Source organism: Psammomys obesus, unplaced genomic scaffold (assembly GCF_907164565.1).
Source record: "Psammomys obesus unplaced genomic scaffold, mPsaObe1.curated_primary_1811, whole genome shotgun sequence".
Taxonomy (NCBI): Eukaryota; Metazoa; Chordata; class Mammalia; order Rodentia; family Muridae; genus Psammomys; species Psammomys obesus.
The window spans coordinates 33032114-33056996 of NW_026596040.1; positions in this window are offsets into that span (position 1 = coordinate 33032114).

The window sequence follows — 24883 nt, forward strand, 5'->3', positions numbered from 1 at the left end:
ATATTCATCACCCTGCACAAAACTAAAGTCCAAGTGGATCAAAGACCTCAACATAAAACCAGATACTCTAAATCTGTTAGAAGAAAAAGTGGGGAACAGCCTAGAACTCATTGTCACAGGAGACAACTTCCTGAACAGAACACCAACAGCACAGGCTCTAAGAGCAACAATCAATAAATGGGACCTCATGAAACTGAAAAGCTTCTGTAAAGCAAAGGATGCTGTCATCAAAACAAAACGCCTGCCTACAGATTGGGAAAGAATCTTTACTAACCCTTTATCGGACAGAGGACTAATATCGAGTATATACAAAGAGCTAAAGAAGCTGAAAAGCAGCAAACCAAGTAATCCAATTAAAAAATGGGGAACAGAGCTAAACAGAATTCTTGACAGAGGAATATCGAATGGCAGAGAAACACTTAAAGAAATGCTCATCCTCATTAGCCATCAGGGAAATGCAAATCAAAACGACCCTGAGATATCACCTTACACCCATCAGAATGGCCAAGATGAAAAACTCAAGGGACAATACATGCTGGAGAGGTTGTGGAGAAAGGGGAACCCTCCTCCACTGCTGGTGGGAATGTAAACTGATACAACCACTCTGGAAATCTATCTGGCACTTTCTAAGACAATTAGGAATAGTGCTTCCTCAAGACCCAGCTATACCACTGCTAGGTATATACCCAAAGTTTGCTCAAGTACACAAAAGGAATATTTGCTCAACCATATTTATAGCAGCTTTATTTGTAATAGCCCGAACCTGGAAACAACCCAGATGTCCATCAACGGAGGAATGGGTATAGAAATTGTGGTATTTTTACACAATGGAATACTACTCAGCAATCAAAAAGGAGGAAATCATGAAATTTGCAGGCAAATGGTGGGATCTAGAAAAGATCATCCTGAGTGAAATATCCCAGAAGGAGAAAGACAAACACGGTATATACTCACTTATATAGACCTATAAGATATGATAAACATAATGAAATCTACACACCTAAAAAAGATAATCAAGAGAGCGGACATGGGGTAAGATTATCAATCTTCGTTTAGAAAGACAGATGGGATGCACATTGAACATATGACAGGAGTCTACTGAGCGCATTTGAAAGACTCTAACTAGCAGTGTTTTCAAAGCAAAGACTCATGACCAAACCTTTGGCAGAGTACAGGGAATCATAAGAAAGAAGAGGAGTTAGTCTGATGAGGAAAGGATAGGAGCTCCACAAGGACCAAATATATCTGGGCACAGGGTCTTTTCTGAGACTGACATGCAACCAAGGACCATGTATGAATGTAACCTAGAACCTCTACTCAGATGTAGCCTGTGGTAGCTCAGTAACCAATTGGTTTCCCATAGTGAGGGGAACAAGGACTATTTCTAACAGGAACTCAATGACTGGCTCTTTGGCCTCCCCACCCCCCAAGGGAGGAGCATTCCTGTTAGGCCACAGAGGAGAGCTTTGCAGCCAGTCCTGAAGATACCTGATAAAACAGGATCAGATGAATGGGGAGGAGATCCCCCCTATTAGTGGACTTGGAAAGGGGCACGGTGGAGATGAAGGAGGGAGGGAGGGACTGGGAGGGAATGAGGGATCGGGACACGGCTGGAATACAGAGTTAATAAAATGTAACTGATAAGAAAAAAATAAAATAAAAATAAAATAAAATAAAATTAGTACACATATATTATATGTATCTTAGAGAGAAGAGAGACATAGCATCAATCCATTTGGCTATAAATATATAAAAATATTACTGATATAGCAAAAGTAGAGTATGCTATAATGTATTTGATAAAGTATCACTATATTGTGAATATTTACTGAAATATCACCTATTTTCTACTTTCTTTAAATGAAGATGAACTACATTTGTAGTTGGATAGTAGTTTAACTGACTGTATTAAGTATGTTCTTATATTTTGTATTTGTAAACAAAGCATTAATAATATTCTAGAGAAATATTTCTAACCATACATATTCCTTTATTTCTCTAACATAAGTGTCCAAAATTCAAGTGTTATGCTAAAACATGCAGTCAATTTTAGGATTCATGTTATGTACATCTAAGTCATTCTCCAGAAACTTTATTTTCCTTCTAATTAACACCTCAGGGAAATCATTGACAGTATTGTAAATACTCAAGCATTTCAGTTTATGAAGGACACTCACTCTTATCCATTTACTGTATGATCAATTCTGTCTTGTTATAAAATGATATTAAATAACTTGATCTATTCACCATCTTTACATTTGCTTTGGGATTAATTTCGTTATTATCAAAGACTATTATTTTAGAGGTCAAAGACGTGAGAAAAACAGTGAACATAAACAGCAAAGAATCACTGTGCGGTGTCGGGGAGGGGGCTTGAGGGATAGGATTCAGGTTGTGTGGAGGAAAGAGGAATAATGAAATAAGAGGTGTTCAATGTGACGGGGGAGAACAGTAGAGAAGGGCATTCAGGGAGAAGTTACTGAAGACATTTAAAAGTGTCATATGGAAAGCTACTACTATATAAGCTTTTTACATGTATGAATATATTTAAAATGTATGTATGTATTATGTATGTAGGTATAATAGGAGTTACTCTATAACGATGGAACAATGTTTCTCTTAGATAATATTAGCTATAAAATAAAAAGCTCACTGTCAAGTATAGGTTACTCTTTGGAGTTTTTGGTCAGTGTTTTCCCATAAATTCCCCCAAACATTATGCTTGTTGCTAATGCCCTTGGTGTCTGTGGTGGTTATTCTAGGCTGTCAACTAGACTACATCTGGAGTTAACTAAATCTCAGTTGCTTTTGTTTTGTTTTGTTTTGTTTTGTTTTTTGGATTGTATTGATCATTTTAGGAAGGAAGACCTAGCCTAAATCTGGAATCTTTGAGGTAGGAAGATACATCTTAAATCTGGACCACACCTTCTGATGGCAGCCTATATAAAGAACATGGAAGGAAGAAGCTCTTGCTCTTCACCTGTGTGCCCTCATTGTCCCGGCAAGTTTATTCTTTCACTGGTGTCACAACATAATTATTCAGGATTCTGAGGTATACTGAAGACCAGCTAAGACATTCAGATGTGTCAACTAAACATCTATTGTATTTTCAGGATTTCCATTGGAAGACAGCCATTCTTGAAAAAGTCAGACCACAGCCCTTATGGCGCTATAAAAATTATGTGTGTGCGTGCGTGCGTGTGTGTGTGTGTGTGTGTGTGTGTGTGTGTACATTCTATCAGTTATGGTTACCCTTCTAAAAATGCTACTAAGGCCCTATTCCTAAAGACACTACATACCAGAGTATAGGAATTGGAGAAATCAAGTTGTGCTAATCTGGGAGCTTCATCACTACTGGCTAGCTTTCACTGTGCATAATTAGTATGCTCCAGGGGAGAAAAGTAATCAAGAGTCTTATACAGCGCTACCCTGGGAGTTATGATAATGACTGTCCTGAAAAATATATGCACTAGTGCAACAATGGAACAAGTGTTTGGAAGTAACCATTTTCTGATTGGATATAAAACCCCCAAAAAGTGACTTTCTAGTTCATAGGCCAATGGGGGAGAAGTAATATTCTGCTAAAAGGGCATAACAATAAACCACTTCCTAAATTCTTACATTTATACTCATAGGTTAGTGAATTTCTCAATCCTCATCAAAGAAGGGATTTTTGGATTGTTTGTTGTTTTTTTTTTACAGTAGATGACAATTAATACAGAGACCATCAATTGATCAATATGCAGAGAACAGGAGATTGTGGAATACTTGGCTCTGAAGGGAACACATGTATGACTTATGGATACCTGCAACAAAACAGTATTTGCTGGAGATGGCAATTCAGTCACACACACATCAACAAACAGCAGTTATAAGTGTTGTGGATTAAACAGTGGGTTAAAAAACTGAAGTTAAAAAGTAATAGTGGTGGGAAGGATATGGGAGAAATTGGAGGGAAGGAACGAAGAATGGACTTGACTAAAATGCATTATATACATGTATGATGTAATCAAAGAATAAATTTAAAAAAGGGAAGCAACCCTGATGAGATCTGATAGGCTATGATCAGAAGGAAAGGAAGAAGGACCTCCCCTATCAGTGGACTTAGGGAGGGGCATGGGAGGAGATGGGGAAAGGATTGTGGGATTGGGAAGGGATAAGGGAGGGGGCTACAGCTGGGATACAAAGTGAATAACTGTAATTTATAAAAATAAATTAATTGAAAACAAAGAAACAAACAAAATATCAAGGAAGCAGAAACAAAGTGTCAGGATATACAAATTTGAAAAATGCATTCAGAAGATGCTCTGTGTGGAAAACGGGCAGAAAGACGGTAAGTGACAAAGGTGATAGATATCACCAAGGAAACAGTGTCCTCTAGACAGAACAGGATTGATACATATAGGAACTCCCAGAGAGTGCAACCTCACACACAATTCTACAAGGCAAATGGTTTAGCATCTCTAAGAAAGGGAGATGGAGTCTCAACCCCAACAAAGATGCTATCTGCTAGTGACACATGATGGCAAAAGAAAATCATTTTCTCCAATGAAGTGTCAAAGATTCTGTTACCACACTCCGAGGCAGACCCAAGGCCCAGCTTTAGTTGACCAACACAAAACAAACTCCATGGATTTGGGGAGAAATTTATTTCCTTTTGGTACTTTTTGTCTTACTGATAATTTGCTTGTTTTGATTTTCATTTTTGTGGGGTTTTTGTTTGTTTGCTCATTTGTTTTGAATAGGAGGGTAGAGAGGTGGGGAGAATCTAGGAGGAGATGAGAGAGAAGAAAATACGATCAAATTATAATGCATAAAAATTAATTAAAATAAAATTTAATGTAGTCTGTTTTTAAGTGTTATTGTTATATTATATACACAACCCTCAGCATCCAGAAATAATATTTTGACTTTCATATGGAACTCTAATTCTGTAAACTTTACCTAAAATTACCCTAAATGCTAATTGGTTCACTGTAATTAATCAACCTGTATATTTATTTTTGGTGAATCAGGCAATTCCACTAGCAAGCATCCTCTTATGAGAAGCACCCTGACACTATGAGCATATGAACAGTGAAGAACTGGAGTCAAACTTTAAAATATCAAAATATCGGTAAATCAGTTAACCTTGAGAAGCCTGAACATCTTTGTCTACCACAGGGACAAACTATTTACCTCATGAAGACTGTGCACAGGTTTACATAAAATAGAACATACAGAGCACCCTGCCACTGGCCTCATTATTTTTCTATCAATGCCTGATTCTTCAAACTAAGCAACTCTGTCCTAGGGAATATGAAAACTGTGAAAGGCTATATTCCTACAGAAAAAAAATAATATTAAAGGAAACCCGGAGTTAGCCAAGTAAAATTTTAGCTCTGCTCAGTGGTAACAATTTCCGGTCTGGATAAACTGCCAAGTGGGGAAGTTATGATTGTGGGTATAATGCTGGAGTGAAAATGGAACTCCAATATCTCATTAATAACAATGAGAAAGAACATAGAAAAGCAACACACCAAGGCTAGGCATTATATTTGAGTGTCAGGACAATTTTGGCTACTCTGATTTTTGTTTAAAAGATTTGGCCCAAGATTAGATGGCACGGTAATGCTACCAAATAAATAATGCTTATATTCCAGTTCCACAGCTGAGTGATAGGCTCTGCCTAGAAATTGAATGAACAGTTTAATGGTAGTTCAAATAGTAGCAAATAGTTGTTTGCCAGTTTACAATCACTTATTCTCATTCGCTCTCTGTCATTTTCTGAGCTATGTTGCAGTTAAGAAAGCTGTCATACGAAATGAAAGTGGCTTTTTCAAGCAGAAAACAAATGTACTCTGGCTGGCAGACTGGCATTTAATCATTCGGTCTCTTAGCGTCGTTACTCTGCTGCTACCCTAAAACGTCCCGCATTGTTTATTGGGGAGGAGAAAGGCTGTGAACACCTGGTCCCGTGGCATCTCTTGCCAGCCTCTGTAAGGAGGTATCACTGAGGCCTTTGTTGTCATTCTAAAAGGTGATCCTTCTTTCTGTGACATCTAGGCTATCAGCTGCAGACCGCTTCAAGGGCTGTGGCTTCTGAATTCACGCCTCTTGGCTCAAGGGAGAGAGTTTTCGGGTGCAACTCTGCTCCCCTTTTTGGCTCATATCGTGCTATAACCTTCCATAGCTCAGTGAGTGGAGGCTATTCATAAAGCACGGTATGTTGTGCTCTTTTGTGATTTCCCCACAAAATAAACTAGTTAACAAACACAAGTTTTAGTGTCTGGTGAGACGAAGCATAATGAAAGCCAAGGCCTTTGCAAATGATTGTGAATACCCAGTGTCCCTCCCTCCTTCCTCTCCTTACTGTGAATGCTAGTGGGTGGAGAATTAGGAGTGCTAATTAAAACCACTTATATAGAGAAGGGTCATATCACTCATGCCCACAGGTGGGCACTTGCCCCCTCCCATCATCTCCAGGTGGTGTTTCTGAAGGATGCGGTTCTCACGTGTTTTCCTCTGGACTCAATATGTAACCCCCACTCAGCAGGATGTAGAGAGTAAGACGCCCTGTCTCAGAGGGAAGAGCAGTGCTTCCTTCCTGCTCCTGGTTGCATATGTCAGGGGGCAGACGACTGTCAGCATTACACTGAACATGGCTGATTCAGTAAACTAAACGTGATGTTCTCCTTTTATCATCAAGTCTTCATTCTAGACTGTGCCTAGGCATTTTGAAGGTATGGCCGTACAGTTCACTCATCATAGACAGCACTGACCTAAAAAGCTTTCTTTCCTTCTTTGTGCTTGGATAGTCAGACATTTCTCTGAAAGAGACCAGTAGTATAAAGTTTAGATGGAAACTTCCCATAAGATTCCCTTAATTTCTTTTTTTTGTGCTTCTTTTTATAAATTAAATTTTTATTTTTTAAATTAATTACAGTTTATTCACTTTGTATCCCAGCTGTAGTCCCCTCCCTCATTCCCTTCCAATCTCATCCTCCCTCCTTCATCTCCTCTCATGCCCCTCCTCAAGTCCACTGATAGGGGAGGACCTCCTCCCCTTCCATCTGACCCTAGCTTATCAGGTCTCATCAGGACTGGCTCCATTGTCCTGCTCTGTGGCCCAGCAAGGCTGCTACCCTCTGCAGGGGGGTCAAAGAGCCAGCCACTGAGTTCATGTCAGAGACAGTCCCTGACCCCATCCTAGGGAACCCACCTGGATACGGAGCTGCCATGGGATACATCTGAGAAGGGGTTCTAGGTTATATCCAAACATAGTCCTTTGTTGGAGAATCAGTTTCAGAAAAGACCCCTTGTGCCCAGATATTTTGGTACTGTTGCTCTCCTTGTGGAGCTCCTGTCCTCCAGGTCTTACTATCTCCCCCTTCTTTTATAGGATTCCCTGTACTCTGCTCAAAGTTTGGTTATGAGTCTCAGCATCTGCTTTGATACCCTGCTGAGTAAAGTCTTTCAGAGGACCTCTGTGGTAGGCTTCTGTCCTGTTTCCTGTTTTCTCCCTCTTCCAATGTTCATCTCATAAATTTACAGCTTAAAAAAAAAGACACATTGATAAGAAGGTCAGGCAGTCATGAAAAGGGAAGATTAATCTGGATTGTTTAATCTCAATGAATGCTTAAAATTACTGAATTTACAGTGATAAAAAAAACTTAGAAATAATGCATTAACTTAATGACTTATGTTGTTTACACTTATATGCCAAGGTGTTGATGTAGATTCGTATTGGGCATTGGCTTAAGGTTCTTTTTTAAATAAAGCCTGTTACAAATAAATAAGTGTTGCCTGTCTTCAGTTCATTGTATCTTGTTTTTTTTTTTTGTTTGTTTGTTTGTTTGTTTATTTCCACAAATGAATGCTACCCAATCGTCAAAATCCAATTAGACTTCCTATCAACATTGTTAGAAGTCAGGCTCTTCTTGGCATGTCTATACTGTAAAAATATTCTCCATTTTACCCAGTACAAGAAAGATCAAGATTAATCAATGCTCAGTTTGCAAGAACATTTGTATTTCTATGGAAATTCAGAGGCCTGCTGAGCCTCCTAAGGAACAGGATAAGAGAAATACCAAGAATGCTTTATACTAGATGTGAACTAAACCTTTTTCTGATTCACCCTTCCCCAAACCCATGTTCCAGAGATAAAGTTAAAACCGCTCTATGCTATCAAGAGTTGGTAATAGGTTATTTACTTTCAGTGGGAAAGAGAAAGAGAAAGGCCAGGGAGGGGGACATAAGCTAACACCAGTTAAAATGAGGTATTTGTGTTATTAAAGTGTCAGGCAGAAATGTGCACCGTGCAGGATTATGTGAGTCCTCTGGCATCCCTGGAAGTCAGAACCATCCTTCCTGCTATACTTGTGCTTTTCCTTTACTCATCATACAGCCACGTAAGGGTCCTTGCTATTAAGATCTGGTTTTATTTCCACCCCTTGTGGAAAACTATTTAATACCATTGTCAGCACTGACAGTGCTTGGGATGTTTTAACCTTGTAAAATGTTCCCCTTCGTTACACAGGGGAGTCTGCTTTTGAGCATCAGATGTTATCAGGAGTGATAACGGCTCTGCTTGCACATCCTTTTCCAATTTATTTTATTAGCATCCCTAACATCTCAGATAATTTTAACTTACGATCGTATATCATGTGCCTCTAACAGTTATCAAGTGCCTTCTAAAGTTCTCTCTCCAAGCACATCCATTCTACTTTTGGTGTACTGCAGACCCCTGTAGTAGAAGGGATGAGCTATGGGTATGCTGGACTGTGCTGTTAAGCAGAATGCGAAGAGGAATACTGAAAGTTCCTGTGGGAAATGCTATCACAAATGAAAAAGCGAAGTGAGAGATATTTGTGGAATAGAAAAAAATGGAAGTGGGGGAAAAGAATGAAATTGACTGCTGATACTTTGGTTTAGGCAGAAATAAAGTTAATTTCTTACAAATCAATCCACAAAGATTCTTTAGCAATATGTATGCCGATGAACTAAGGAAAATGTTACACAGTTGCTCACTTGTTTCTTCCTTCATTCATCATCTTTCTACCAGTGGTTCCTACAACTAGAATCTCAGAATTCCCAGAGAAGTTAGGCCAGCACCTCTGCTTATAAGTCTCACACATTCTGGGCATGCGCCTAGATGTTTTTCATTAATTAATTAATGCGGAATCTACCTTGGCATATCCAGTCGCAGTAGGACTGGGCGCATCTTCTTCTATTGAGGCTAGACGAGGCGGCCCAGTTAGGGGAAAGGGATCCAGAGCCAGGCAGCAGAGTCAGAGACAGCCCTGGCTCCTGCTGTTAGGAGTCCCATAGGAGGACAAAGCTGCTCATCTACTACATATTTGTGTGTGGCCTAGGTCCATCTCACGCATGCTCTCTGGTTGGTGGTTCAGTCTCCGTGAGCCCCTATGGACCCAGATCAGTTGAATATGTAACTTTTCTTCCTCTGTCCTCGAACGCTCTGGCTCCTTCAGTCCTTACTCACTTCTTTCTCAAGATTTAACTCCTCCTAGTGTTTGGCTGAGTCTCTGCATCTGTCTCCATCAATTTCTGGGTGAATCCTTTCAGATAACAGCTATGCTAGGGTCCTGTCTGCATGCATAGCAGAGTATCGTTAATAGTGTCAGGGGTTGGCTCTCTCTCATGGCCTGGGTCTCAGGCTGGGCCAGTCACTGGTTGGCCATTCCCTCAATTTCTGCTCCCTCTTTATCCCTCCACAACTTATAGGCAGGAATAATGGTGGGTGGAAGGTTTTGTGGATGGGTTGCCGTCCACATCCCTCCACTGGAAGTCTTGCCGGTTAGAGGAGGTGTCCATTTCAGATTCCACATCCCCTATTACTAGGACTGTTAGCAGGAGTCATCCTCATAGAGCTGGGAGTTTCCATTGTCCCAGGTGTCTAGTTCATCCCACAGATGGCACCATTAGAGTTCTCTCTCCCAGTTTTCTCTTCCTCCATCATCTGCACTCTTGTTCCTTTCTGTTCCCCTCCCCATTCCCTCTCACACCCTTTTCCCTCCACCCATCCACCCTCATGCCTATTTTCCTTCCCCTTCTCAGTGAGAGTCAAGCATCCTCCCTTAAGCCCCCCCCCCAAGTTACTTAGCTATTTGGGTCTGTAGACTGCAGCATGGTTATCCTGTATTGCATTACTAGTACCCACTTATAAATGGGTACGTACCACCACATTTGTCTTTCTGGGTTTGGGTTATCTCACTCAGGATGGTATTTCCTAGTACCATCCATTTGCGCGCAGATTTCATGATGTCATTGTTTTTAATAACTGTGTAATATTCTTTTGTGTAAATGTACCATATTCTCTTTATTCATTCATTCATTCATTCATTCATTCATTCATTCATTCATTCATTCAGAAACTGTTTCCAGTTTCTGGCTGTTACAAAAAAAAAGCTGCTATGAACATAGTTGAAGTGTCCTTGTGGTATAGTGGAACATCTTTTGGGTATATTCCTAGGAATGGTATGGCTGGGTCTTGAAGTAGGACTATTCCCAATTTTCTGAGAAACTGTCAGATTGATTTCCAAAGTTGTTATACAAGTTTGAACTATCTCAAGCAATGAAGGAGTGTTCCTCTTTCTCCTCATCCTCGCCAGCATGTGCTGTTACTTGGGTGTTTGATCTTAGCCATTCTGACTGGTGTAAGATGGAAATCCAGAGCAATTTTGATTTGTATTTCCCTGTTGACTACGGACTTTGAACATTTTTCACATTTCTTTAAGTATTTCTCAGCCATTAGATATTCCGCTATTGAGAATTCTCTGTTTAACTCTGTCCCTCATTTTTAAATTGAGTTAATTAGTTTCTTGATCTCTAATTTCTTGAGTTCTTTCTATTCTAAGGATATCAGTCCCCTGTCAGATGTAGGTTGGTGAAGATCATTTTCCATTCTGTAGGCTGCCATTTTGTCCTTTTGATGGTGTCCTTTGCTTTACAGAAACTGTTCAGTTTCATAAGGTCTTATTTACTAATTGTTGATTTTAGCATCTCAGCTGTTACTATTCTGTTCAGAAAGTTGTCTCCTATGCCAATGCATTCTCTTTTCTCAGATCTAGGGTATCCTGTTTTATGTTGAAGTCTTTGATCCACTTGGATTTTTGGTATTATGCAGGGTGATAGATATGGATGTACTTACATTCATCTACTTACATTCTACATGCAGGCATCATGTAGAAGTTAAATAAGCACCATTTGTTGAAGATGTTTTCTTTTTTGTATTGTATGATTTTGGCTTCTTTGTCAAAAATCAAGTGCCTATAGGTATGCGGGTTTACTTCTGGGTCTTCAATTCAATGCCATTGATCAGTCTGTCTGCTTTCATACCAATACCATGCGTTTTTTTTATTACTATTGACCTGTAGTACAACTTGAAATTCAGGATGGTGATACTTCTAGAAGTTGTTTTATTGTACAGGATTGTTTTAGTTTCCAAGGGCTTTTTGGTTTTCCATATGAAGTTGAGAATTGTACTTTTAAAGTCTATAAATAATTGTGTTGGGATTTTGAATGGAATTGAGATGAATCTGTAGATTGTTTTTTTAATATGGCCATTTTTATTATGTTAATACTACTAATGCATGAACAAAGGAAATTTTTTCATCTTCTGATATCTTCTTTAATTTCTCTTTACAAAGAGTTGAAGTTCTTATTATACAGGTCTTTCACTTGCATAGTTAGAGTTACACCAAAATATCTTGTATTGTTTATGGTTATTGTGAATGGTGTTGTTTCCATAATTTCTTTCTCAGCTCATTTATTATTTATGTAAAAGAGAGCTAACAGTTTCTTTGAGTTAATTTTTGCATCCAACTATTTTGCTGAAGGTGTTTATGAGATGTAGGCATTCTCTGGTAGAATTTTAGGGATCACTTATGTATGCTATTGTATCATCTGCAAATAGGGATACTTTGACTTCTTTTTTTCCAGTTTGTATCCCTTTCACCTCTTTAGTTGCCTCATTGTTCTAGCTAAAACTTTAAGTACTATATTGAATAGATATAGAGAGTGTGGGCAGCCTTGCATTGTCCCTGGGAACCATCAAGATGGAATGTATACAAATGATTACATAACCCAGACGTAGAATGAGTTCCCTTTCCTGTGGTGACACCAAAGGGCAAAGCAAGAAGAAAACCAAAGGAGGCAGTATAGAACAAGTTCACTTAAGAGATGACTCCTAAATAGGGCTTTGAGGAGAAAATATCCAAAAGAATGAAAACTCAGTGGCTGGCTCTTTGACCCCCTCCCCCTGGAGGCAAGGGGCAGCCTTGCCAGGCCACACAGGAAGAGAATACAACCAGCCCTGATAAGACCTATAGATTAGGGTCAGAAAGTAGAGGAAGAATACTTCCCCTATCAGTAGACTAGGAGAAGGGCAAAGGAGGAGAAGAGGGAGGGAGGGTGAGACTGGGAAGAGAGAATGGAGGAGGCTACAACCAGGATCCAAAGTGAATAAATTGTAATAAATACTAAATCAGTAAAAACAGGGGGGGGGGGAAAGGAGATCCAGAGTGGGAATCACTTCACACAGAGGGGATATGAAGCAGAGAATTTCCTGGTGTCCATTGCCCTCATCTGATAGCTTATTGGTCTTTTCTGGTGTTTTTCTGTTACCAGACCCCATTTTCTTCAACATCAGATACCAAAATATGCAAAGATGACAACAATTTTTCTCTCTGGACCATGGCTGCTCCCCTATGACCAAAGAAAGAGGTCTTCAAATTATTTTTCTGTATTCTATTTCAAAGTAGAATCTAATCAAAGGATATGGAATCCTGAGAATTAAACCTAAACAGAGTTTCTGGTTGTATTGAGAGCGTGCAATGTCTGAATAAAGGTATCCATAGTCAGGTAGGTAATGCTGACATCAGGGCAAACAAGAAGGAAGTCATCATTCCTCACATAAGCAGGTCATGCATACAAATGGACACACCACAGGGTAAAACATAGCTTCTACCCTGGACACGATGAGAGGGTTTTATGAAATAGACAAGTATGCTGCGATGCAGTGATGTGGAGTGACCGATAGCAAACAGACTCAGACTCCCTTCCAATGAACCCTGTCTTTGCAGACTGTCTTACCTTCTTCTGTCTCTGTGATCAAATACTCTGAGAATGGCTGTTTAAAAAGAGAAAGGGCTTATTTAGGCTCACAGTTCCAGGATGTACTCCCTCCAGCAAGGGAAGCCATGGAGAACTTGAGCCAACTGGGTACAGTATCCCAGTCAGAGTACAGAGGGAGATGAATGCCTGCACTTGTCATACTTTTAACTTTTATTCAACACATGGCTCCAACTCGGGGACTGGTGCTGCCCGCTGTTGGTGCGGACCCTCCTACCTATTAATTCAATCAACATAGTCTCTCATGATCATTCCCAGAGTAGATATAATCCCATATATGTTTATCAGAGGACATGGTTTCTTGGTGATTCCAGCTCCTGTCAGACTAATAAGTAACACAAACTACACCCGGAGACTATGGGATTGATGCTGAGGGAAAAATTTACGATGTATCTTGTGCTCTTAGGTGAGCATAATTTTCACTAGGCATGCTGAGATTAGTGACAGAGATCCACTGTATTCCTGTATTCTCCTCTTTCTGTTCTAAGGAAAGGAAAAAGAATTAAAAGCATTGTCGAATTTCTTATTGTGATGGTCTAGTAATAAAATAATACCTTTCATGAATGCTGCCGAAAGAGGAGTGCTTACCCACACTGTAAGTTGTAATTGGCATTATAATTCTCAGTTGACTTCCTTAGCCAGCAGATATCACTTTACTGATATTGATAATATACTGTAAGCATTGAGCTGATTTAAAAAAAGAAAGAAAGAAAGAAAACAAACACTGAATGCTCTTGATTCTGAAACACTCAACATTATTGGGATCAGTGGCTTCAATTGGAAACATTTTATTTGTTCATATAATAAAAAGCACATAATTGTTATTGGTCCCATGATTCCTTCTGGTGAATACAAGCGTGTTTGCCTTCACCCCAGACTTCATTGCTTTTTATTCTGCATCATGCACTTTATTGATTTTTCTGTTACTATTATTTCCCTCAATAAGCCTTTTAAAAATAACACAGCTTCTTTTTCTGTCATTTCCCCTCGTGCTTTGTTCTTATTCACAGGTTTTGTGAAAACTGGGAATAAGACTGCAGGGCATTTTCCCCCTTATTGCTTCACTCCTTTTTTTGTTATTTATTTTCCCTATGATATTATGTGTCAAGATTTTAGGCGGGGCAATGAATCATCTCTTTTCTCCTCCTGTTGAGTTTAAGACCAATTGGGAAAAGATATAGGCAATGAGCAAATACAGATCAAAATGTCAGCCTTTACTGCTGATAAAGCTGGTTGTTGAGCGAGGTCCCTGACGCTGATAGTCCTGCCTAGATGATGACAGGTTTAGGCATGCAGCCACAGGCAAACCTGGCACGTTGATGTCTCTCCTCTCTGCTCAGCAGTGCTGGCTGACTGAAGCTGTCCACTTCATAGACTAGATCCAGGACCGAGTAAAAGGGGTAGACTGAGGTGTGTTTTGACATATCTAGTACTCTCTGGACCACATCTCTGTTTCCAAATGCATTGCTCTTGAAGATTTTTGCTGATCCCATTCGTAACAACATTTGGGAACATGGCAGGTAGCTTGGAAGCTTTCTTAGGAGAAGGCCTTTGAGGCAAAACAAATAAACAAACAAACACACACAAAACACAAAAACAAAACCAAGATGACTGTAACACCCAAGAAAATCTCAAAAACTATTCCCTGAATCTGAGTTAATGGAGAAGGAACTCAAGTGCAACCATCTTTCATCCCTCTGTTCTCATACCTGGTGCCTGTGCATCCTAATGGAATGATAACATGACAATTACTTATACCAAGGAAGCTTTGTCTTTTAAATGTCTATATGTAAAATAAATGTACATTTCAAGCATTACCACATCTAAATGCCATTGCTATCATGATCCCAGAGAGCTAATTCTTGTTTGTTCAGGACAGAAGTGAACAGTGTAATCACTGGAAACAAAAGCACAAATGAATAATATTGCTTCTATTCTTGATCTTCAGTGTTCAGTCAAAGGATTGAAACTGAGTTTTCTCAGTCCTTAGCTTCTTATATTATATCCTAATTTCTTAAGTGGTGATATTTCTCACATAAGTGGATTTTACCAATTAAAGGTAGAGATGCACATATCTGAGACATGTCACTTCATTATTTCATCAATTCTAATTTCTTCTCTTCTTCTTAATCTTGTCATTCTGTATAAATAAAAAGTCAGGCTATAAAGGAGGATAGAGGTCCAGAAAGAGAATGTTGGAGGTTGGTAGGACATGCTAATTCAATGGGAGACCTTGTCAGAATTGGGCTGTGTGTAAATGACAATACAGCCTGAAGGATGAATGCGTGGGATAAAAGCAACTCAGAAAATCAGATATGTTCTTCCCAAGTTGCCCCAAGGATTTCCCCTATTTTTCAATATTTCTACATTTGAACATATCTAAGTCTCCCTATAAGATCTCATGCATGAATTTCATCCACAGTATCCATTTCCTATTTTCCCTATCACTCAGAAATGAAGGTGACATTATATGATAAGCATCGGAGTTGCACACTCAAGTAGTTTCAATATTTGCAAAGTGTGGTGCTTAATAGTGCGAGCTCCTTAGTCCCTCTGCCAGCCTTCCAGTTTCAGCCCTGTGACCATGAAGGTTATTTCATTTTTTTAGGACTAATTTTCCTCATTGGTCAAAAGGGATATGGAGTAAGACTCTTGTGATGACTAAGTAAGAAATGCACAAAAATGTAATGTAGAGACTAGGGCTATAGGAGCAGAAAATCAAACTTTAATGGTAGTTCAGAGATTTGAAGGATAGACAAGGACACCAATACAAAAAGGCAGACAATATGTGTGTAAAAATATACATACATATATGTGTATGGGCAATCACAAGGCAAATAATATAACCTGAAGAGTTCAACAAATGTTAAATGGTATCATCTGTTTGAAATTTTTGAAAATATGATTAAAAAATTGGAGGGAAAATTTTAAGTCCCTTTTATGTTCCTTAAGTTCATCTCTGTCTCTAGCGTTATCCAGTGACCTGGAATTGATGTATATTGCTTTGATTGTCAATTTCTTGTTTGTGTTTTAAAGAAAGCACATTTAGTAACAAGATGTATTAGTTACTTTTATCATCCTCAGCCCAATACCAGACAAGAAGCCACTGAAGAAAGGAAAGGTGGATATACTTCTTTTAAATAGATAAACCTCCATCATGTTGTAGAAGGCATGGCGGCTCTGTAGTAGTGAGTGCTTGCAATCGGTACTCCTCATCACCACTATAATGTACATTATATTATTAAATTGGTGTGTGATCGTTGGGATAACTGAAGGTAGGGTTTTACCTTAACCATCATGTCAGACCAAAACATTACTTATCTTAAAGTGTCCTCCAAGACCTCTTATCTGGAGGTAGGTTACCTGCCCAAGAACAGCAAAACAGCTGACAGTAAAAGCAAATCTTGTAAACAGGTAAATTATTTCCCACAAATTTTACTATTGTTTTTCCTATGACACGGAACACCTAAAGTTTAAAAAGATCAGATGTAAACCCATCAGCAGCTCAGTCTCCATGTGGGTACCCTAGTAAGGGGAACAAGGGCTATCTCTAACATGGACTCAGTGACTCTTTGATCACCTCCCCCTGGTGAGGTGGCCTAACTAGGCCACAGGGGGAAAAAAAGATCCAGGCAGTCCTGATAAGACCTTATAGGCTATGGGCAGATAGTAGGAGAGGTGGGCCTCCTTTGTCAGTGGACTAGGAGAGGGACATGGGGTGTGGAGAGAGAGGGAAGGTAAAACAGGGAGGAGATGAGGGAAGGGGCTAGAGCCAGGATGAAAAGTGAATAAATTGTAATAAAAAACAACAATAATATTTTTTTTAAAAAAAGAAACTGGAACTCATCTTTGGAAAGAAAGCTCAGCCAGAAGCTGAAAAACATCACAAAAACTCAGTCATTCTGCAGGATGTTTATATGTCCCTGACTTGATGTTTTCTCTCTGCTGTTATTTGTCCTTTTACCTGGGAGTCTTATCCAAGGAGACAGTCTTCTTTCGCAGATATTCTCTGTATTAGGATTTCTAGTTGGCTTCCTCAAAGTGGATTTTTCAACCAGATTTAACCATGTGGTTTTATGATGCTTCTCTCTGTGTCTCTATATCTCTGTATATTTCTTTCTCTGTCTCTTTCTTTCTCTGTTTCTCCTCTCTTCTGTCTTTCTCCACATCTATTTATCCCCATATCCACATATCTAGCTCCATTTCTTGCTATTTATTCTTTTATTTTGGCTCATTCTATACTTAGTAAACTCAAAAATGAAATTATGAATATTATCTCTTATTCTTTTGCTTTGTTTTGGTTTTTTCTATCTTAATTCTTTTTAAATTTATTTATTGTTTTATTAATTACAGTTTATTCACTTTGAATCAGAGCTATAGCCCCCTCTCTGGTCCCCTCCCAATCCCACACTCCTTCCCTTATCTCCTCCGATGCGCTTCCTGAAGTCCACTGATGGGGGAGGTCCTCCTCCTCTTTCCTCTGATCTTATTCTATCAGTTCTCATCAGGACTGGCTGCATTGTTTTCCTCTGTGGCCTGGTAAGACTGTACCACCACCCCGCAGGGGGAGGTAATCAAAGAGCAGGCCACTGAGTTCATGTCAGAGACAGTCTCTTGTTGTTTAGATTGCACAGAACATCCTTTCATTCCAAGAAAAAAGAAGCAGAAATGGGACAGATGCCTACCCAGAGAGATTCATTTCCTCCTCTAGGCCCTACTACTCAAAGACTACACAATCTTCTAAAACAGCAGATGGTGACTAAGCATTTAAACACACAAGCCAGTGGGAAATACATATCCAAATGACATCATATTATATATATATACATATATATGTATATGTATATATATATATACATATATATGTATATGTATATATATATATATATATATATTTCTGAAGTACCTTTTCTGTTTTAAAATAGTTTCCATGAGCTCTAATTCATATATGTGATTCATTTAAAGTATATGATCCAACAGTGACCAGTGTGAGCAACTCCTTAAAATCCGTTTTAGAGTATGAGACTGCCAGTGGTGGGCATAGGAATAGTAGGAAAATGAAGGGAAAATTAAAGTGATTGCCAATGGTTATGGTATTTCTTCTTAGGTAATAAAGATGCAAAGATCTTTTTAAAAAACTGTTAGGAATGTATATGTACACATTTATATGCATATTTATAGATGTATGTAGTAATGTTGGGGAATTTTAATTGAGAAAAATGGCTGCTCTGGCAAGGGATCACATCCAAAGACCAATATGTGTGTGATCCAGCTAGAATACAGACATGCCTTAGTAAACGTTTTTAATTTCTCTGACTGAAATACAGAGATGCCCTTAATACATACCTTTAATCCCAAACAAGGAAGGTAAAGTCTGTTTGTAGAAGGAAGCATCCATGTTTGAAAGTGATATCTAATTGAGGGGCAGGCAAAGTGATGAATCACAGAAAGATTTGACAGGCTGAGTCAGAGATAGAGTACTTCCAACTCTCACAAGAACAGCACAGGAACGAGGCAATTTAAGAGAGTGCAGGGAGAGGCAGTTCAGTTGAATTGAGGTCAGTTTAAGTCAGTCAGTGGGGAATCAGTTGGGAGGCATTGTAGTGGCAGTTCAGTTTGTGGTAGTTGAGATCAGTTCTGTCAATTCTTCAGTTGACTGAAGTTGAGTATGGTACAGTTCAATTGAGTGAATGCAGTACAGTGGAGTTGAGTTTGCTCATGAGTTTGTGCAGAGGCAGTTGAAGTCTGAGAATAAGAGGGAACCAGAAAATTAGGGCAAATTGCCAGTTAGTTTGCTACCAAGCAGAACAGTTCAGTCAGAAGCCACAAGTAAAGCGACATTGAATCAGTCTGCTTATAGAGGAGTTTGAGCCAGAAAAACTGAGTTGATCCAGCCAGCCACAGTTCAAAAAGAGCTCGAAAAATCTTAGGAATGGCTTTCATCTCATCCCCTCATCTCAGAAAATAAAAATGTTGGGGACATTTATTTCTTGCCTCCAACATTTACAACTGGTGCTTAATGTAGTTGTTGGAAGGAAAACCGAACATAATTAGAGGAGAAAGACCACCAATATTGCAGAAAGCAGAGGACATCTGACAGAAACATTGCAGAGAACAGGACACCTCCATCAGAGAGCCACAAAGAAGAAATTCACCTGGGATCTTCACCAGAGGAAGTATCAGTTCTTTCAAGTTTGGCTGGATACCCAGAGAGGCTCCAGAGATTCCAGAGCTATGGGAGCTCAGAGCAAGGAACAACGCATGAGCCTTTGTGACAATGAGTCACAGTAAGCCACCTTAAAATACACTTTTAATTATATGAACAGAATTTTCTTACATTAAATATGGGAAATTCCAGCTCAGATCCCTTAAAACCCAAGGGTAAGAGTTGAGGTGACAAAAATGTTACTTGAAAAAAATCATTGCAGTACTTATTGTAATTGTAATCACAAGAGTAAGCCACTCCTTACTTTCAATTTCAATCTATATTTATATTTTCTCTCAAAAAAAGGTTGAAAAGGTTCCTACTTACAGAATGCACTCATTCTATGTGAGACAAATGTTAACTACATGGGCTACCCCAAATAGGATTATGCCCCAAGACAGAAAATATTTAGCAGTGACTGTACTAGAAGCGGGTTCTCAATTACAATGGCTGACATGTTCCAAGAAGCTGCAGTTATGTAAAATCTTTAAAGGTCTAAAGATGTTAATATTTTAAAAGATCAATTGTAAAGTGAAGGTCAATTTGTTGATTTAATACAATAGATGCAATTTGATGACTCTATTATTATACAGTATGCTTTAGTAACTTTAAGAATCTGGGATAAGGTAGAAGAACAAGCAGAAAGGTCTACCTCATTCACAAAGATTATCCAAAGCCACAGAGAGGCTTTTACTGACTTTTTACATACATTAGCATCCCGTATAAACAGGGCAATGTCAAATCCAGATATGAAACAAGTATTAATTGAAATTTTTACTTTCAAAAATGCAAATGCAGAATGTAAAAATTTTCTTAGATCTTTAGAACCTCAATCAGCACACTTGTATGAATGAATTAGAACTACTGCTGATACTATCCCTAATGACTATGTAATTAGACAAACAATGACCAATAATCCTGGATAACAAAATGTCCATTGTTTTGACTGTAGGAAGTCATTTGAAAAGAAATTGCAAATGAGGCTTTCTAGAGACTTCTCTAGAAGACCTCAGCTTTCAAAAATTTGGAGAAGGCATGTAAGGGTAGACATTGGACAAATGAATGCAGACTAGCAAGTGATATGGGAGGTAATTCCCTACTCTTATCAAGCTTCCTAAAGTGGTTAGCTCATACCCTGGCAGCAATCAATATATGTTAAGCATTTTCTGTCACCAATTCACACAGCAACTAGAGAAAACTAAACTAAGTATTGGAGAAACTGTGTATTGAAATCTTATGTAATATGGCTTGATTAGTTCTGTGTTCCAATGGGTAATGAGCTTGGCTCACTGGCATGGTGCAGGGCATGGAATGTGAGTGCCCAATGTGTGGATCCATAAAGATCTAACTGTACCTTGATTAAACAGAAATGGGAAATAATATTAGCTGAAACACACTGAATTGTAGAAACATCAGCGTAGAAGTCAGGGAACATTGGAGAAGGTTTTGCCTGTATTTCTACAGGTGATAAACTGATAAAGATCCAATCTGAGTAATAGAGACTTCCACAAAGAAGGAAGAGAAGCAGAAAGACAGAAAATGCTTAGCTTATGTTGCTTGTTGCCAGGTTATGAGCTCAGTCAGTTGGGAGCCAAGTCAGTTGATGTTCAGGCAATGAGTCAGTCAGTGGATGTCATTTCCTCAGTTGAGTGCAGTTCAAGCAGTTCAATAGGAAGCTGAGATAAGCCAGATTGAATCAGTCAGCTTGGAGGGAGTATGATCCAGAACAGCTGAGTTGAACCTCCAGTCAGAGTTCAGAAAGAGATAGAAATGGTGAGCTTATCTGGGGAACAAAGTTACCTTTTAATCTGAATAATTAAAGAAAAAAAGAGGCCAGGAATTAAAAAAAAAAAAGCATGGAGGGGTATGTGGGAGGATTTAGAGTAGAAAAGTAAAGAAAGAAGTAATATCAGAAAATAATTTTAAAATTGTTATTGGTAGCATTTATTAATATTTATTAATAGCAATTTAATTTTTATTATTGAATAGTGTTCCTTTTTATTGATACCATAATTCATTTATCAATTCCTGGAGGTGGTACTGAAGTTAGTTCCAATGTTTGTCTATCCAATTCTTGCTTAAATCAAACTTTATTATATTCCCTTATCAACAGAAGCTAGCATAGAAATTGTCACAATGATTTGCATTTCCATTAACAGCTTGTTAGTTCTTAAAATCGTCAACCTGATGAATTTAATTTGCATCTAATTTTGTTATAATTCACAAATGTATAATAAAAAGCAAAGCTATATATCATTTATTTGCTTGCATGTATTTCTATGTGATAACAGTCATTAAACTTTACCCATTTTTCTACAGTTTTGATTTGATTTATTCTTATTTGGGACACTTTCATTCTGCTCTGATTAATAATCTTTTGTTACATGATATAAAAGTATTTTTATGTCTAAAGCATTTTGATACATATGTATTAAATATATAACATCAGAATATTCTCATTTTTATGATTTTTAAATTTGTTTGACAATTACATTCTATCATAATATCTTAATGATGTTTTATTCTAGGTACTTCAAGTGTTGATTGTTGTATTTAGGTCCTTTATCTATGTGGAACCCAGTCTTCTCAAAAGTACATGATTGAGATTTAGATTTATATTTTAATTTTTTTATTTGATAAAGACTTTGGCTTAGCACTAAGTCTTAGTTACTATTCATGCTGCTATGATAAAATATTTAGACAAAAGCAACTTAGAAACCACCTTAGCTTCCAATGCCCACAGTTATGAGGTCCCCAGATCCTTAATGGTGGCATAAACTTCTGTACTGCTCCAGCTCCTGAAAACAATGGAAAAGAAAGCTCTAGCCACAAAGTCACCAATCTATATTACAGGGTACCAACTAGTAAGGCATCCCTGTGTAATGAATTCCAGGTCCCCACTTCTATAGTTCCTCTAACTTCAGGCACTGACTACTTAGCTCCATGAATTGACAGTTAAACGGTACCTATAACTCTAGTCTGTGGGCCAACCTTCTGCTAAATTAATTCCAGATACATTCCCTAACACACAAACAAAAAAACATAAAAATCTGACAGCCTACAAAAATTTAAAATATCTTAGATTGATTACAATCAATAAAGTGAAAGAAATTTACAACTTTAATACCAAAGGGGAAAAATTGAATAGCAGAAAGTGGAAAAACCTCACATGTTCATAAACTGGAAGGCTTGGTATTGTGAAAATAGATACCCTGTCTGTGCAAGTTGGTTTTTGTCAACTATACAGAAACCTAGATGTATCTGAGAGTTTTAACTCATAATCCATATATTCATAACATTGTCCTGTAAGCAAGTCTGTGTAGTATTGTATTGATTAGTAATTGATGTGTGTAGTTTGAATGAGAATGTCCCCTGGTTTCTGGTTTCTTTGAAGACTCAGTTTTGTCATGGGGTATTTTGCTGTAAGCTGTCTCATGAGAGAGTACATGATGTTTTGCTGGTGGCTGGCTTGTAAGAGGGCACACGCCATTTTGCTGTGAGTTCTCTTGTTTTAGGGGTGTGACTTTGGGAGGTTGAGAACATTCGTTGGTGGACTTGAAGGAGAGAAGATATATAGAAGCCCAGGCACAGTGAGACATTGCTCCTTGGATCAACATCACTGCACTTATCTTTGTGCTTCAACACTTGACTTCACAGATAGAAAAGTTTCAGAGAACTTCTTCGGGCAATCCACCTGAGTCTTGTGGCTAGGCTGACTTACGCTGATCTTTGGAATCCTGCTGATTCATGTTGCTGCTGGGTTTTTGTCCTTTGAAATGGACTGCTAGCTTCCTGATGACTGAGTTTGGTAATTCCATAAGGACCCATGGACCCTAGTCAGCAGGGTCTGAGAGGCTTACAGCCTTTTTTCCCTACCAATCTCCTATCTAAGGTCAGGGGGTTGGAAGAGAGGTAAAGGTGCTTACAAAGCCTAAATCAAGCAGGTGTGGTGAAAGGTCTAAACCCTGGTAGGCTCATACATTTCAATGCTTGGTCCCAAATGAGTAAAACTTGCAGAAGCAGGCCTTTTTAGGAGCATGTACAGTAGGAGTACTGGGAGTAGCTTCTCTCTCCCTCTCTCTTTCTGTGTGTGTATGTGTGTGTGTCTCCTATGTGCACATATGATGTTCACTCCTAGTTAATGTATCATTCCTCTCTATCTGCTGTCATGCTTCCCATAATGAGAGTCATGGACTCTCCCTCGGATCTATAATCCCCAACAACCTCTTTCTTGTCTATGTTCCCTTGGCCGTGGTATCTCTTTATAGAAAAAGTAAAGTAGCTAAGACACTATTAAAAGATTCAGTTCACTGTGGGCAGTGCCACCTCTGGGTATGTGGTCCTGGGGTTGTATAAGAAAGCAAGTTGAGCAAACCATGAGCAAGAAAGCCAGTAAGCAGCATTCATGGCTACAACTTCGGTTTCTGCCTCCAGGTTCCTGCCTTGAGTCCCTTGCCTAAATTCACCCAGTAATGGGGTGAGTACTGTAAGGTGAAAATAAACCCTCTCTTCCTAAGTTACTTTTGGTCTTGGTATTTTATCATACAGCAATAGAAATACTAAAATATTAGCAAACTAATATAAAAGTTCAAAGCAATTACAAAAAATCTATAGAAGTTTCAACAGAGTTTTTCACAGGGATTGAAAATTTATCTCAGAATTTATATAGAAACAACAAAAAATCAGTATAATAAAAAAATCCTTAAAAATAATAACAGATTTATCATTATTTCTGAATTCAAATACTATTAGAGGGCCATAGCATTAAAAAAAAAAAAAACAGCATCATACAGGCTTTAAAACAGACATATTGAGCAACAGAAAAGAATAAGCTCATGTTTCTATACTCAAAGGCCGAAAGTACACCTTGGATAAAAGAAAGCATCTTCAATAAATACTGCTTGCCAGAAGGCAAAACTACATTTAGAAGACTGAAAGTAGATATTCATCTCTTAGCCCTCAAAAATCTTAATTCCAAATATATCAAGTACTTCAACATAAGACCTGACTTTGAGAGAGAAGAAAGTATAAAATACTCTTTAAACTTATAAGCAAAATTAAGGACTTTCTGAGTAAGACCCCATACTATAGGTATGAAAAATAATAATTGACCAATAGAACTTCATTAAACAAGAAAACTTTTATACAGTAAGAGATACCATCATTTGAATGAAGATCAGCCTACAGCATGAAAAATTTCTTTACATGTTACATGTCTAGTAGATTATATATAAGATAACGTGATATAATCTAATATTTTACATAACATGCGTGTGTATGGTGTGTATGTGCTACTGCTGTGTTTGAGTTATTTATTGTTGGTTAGCGGGGTCCCATAGACTTTCACCAAATATTACAGACTATTATCAATGATCTTAAGTACCCTCGAGAACTTGATGGTAAATGACAGTAATTGAAGACACACATAATTCAACCTAAGAATATGGAGAATTCAAACTGGTACCAACCTGGAAAACTTATCACTGCTGGTTAACTTTCATGGTGCTGAAAGATACTATGCATACTATAGAGCAAGAATCTTAGCTA